The sequence below is a fragment of the Aptenodytes forsteri genome, unplaced genomic scaffold, assembly GCF_000699145.1.
Source record: "Aptenodytes forsteri isolate BGI_AS27 unplaced genomic scaffold, ASM69914v1 Scaffold120, whole genome shotgun sequence".
NCBI lineage: Eukaryota > Metazoa > Chordata > Aves > Sphenisciformes > Spheniscidae > Aptenodytes > Aptenodytes forsteri.
The window spans coordinates 3049142-3049986 of NW_008795938.1; positions in this window are offsets into that span (position 1 = coordinate 3049142).

An 845-nucleotide genomic window follows, 5' to 3' on the forward strand; every position below is an offset into this window, starting at 1 on the left:
CAAAACATTTCGCACATTTTGCATTGACCTTATTCCAGAACAGGAGTGTCCATTTTAAATGGACACTAACAAAATCTTAAGCATAGCAGCCTTATGGCTAGTAAGTAGAGCTGAACAGGGATGGATTTAACATGCTCTGACTAGGCAGTGTTGTCAAGATCATTCAGAAAGTTATTTTTCTTTTTTTACCAAGAAAATAATCTCGGAACAGGACTTGTCTCCTTCACTGGGGAAACCTCTGCTGCTTGTGGCACGAAGTTGTGTCTCTGAGACACAGTGGGTGGGAAGCGACAGAAAACTGCATCTGGGCCTTCTTGGCATGGTGGTCTCAGAAAGATACCAGAGGGATACAGGCAGGGGTCAGGGATCCAGTGCCAGCTTCCCCATAGCGTTACGCCGTCCCTGAGCACGGGTACCTTTCTGGGTGAGGAGATGGGAGCCAGGCAGCCCTGCTTGTACCCTGCCGCGGCGCCCTTCAGGATGCTGCCTGCATCCCCCAGTGCTGATGCTGCAACCCCCCCTTCCCCAAATCCCCCAGTCCCGCCGAGCACCAGCCCCTGAGCCCTCGGGGGGGCTCAGATGCTTCCCTTAAGCAGTAAAGTGCAGCTTAACCGGGCTGAAGCAACCCCAAAAAATATTTAACAAAAATTAAAGAGCAATGGGATCCTTTACTCCCCGGCCCTGATCGCAGGGAGTCGCTTGGCAGGGAGGGCAGCAGCCGAGAGGAAGGTACACGAACAAACGTACGTAAGCGTTATGTATGTGATAAGGACACCCCCCGCCCCGCGGTTTCGGCGGCGGTCTCCACGCTCGCAGCTCGCCCGCAGCCCCGGCCGGCGGGAGAG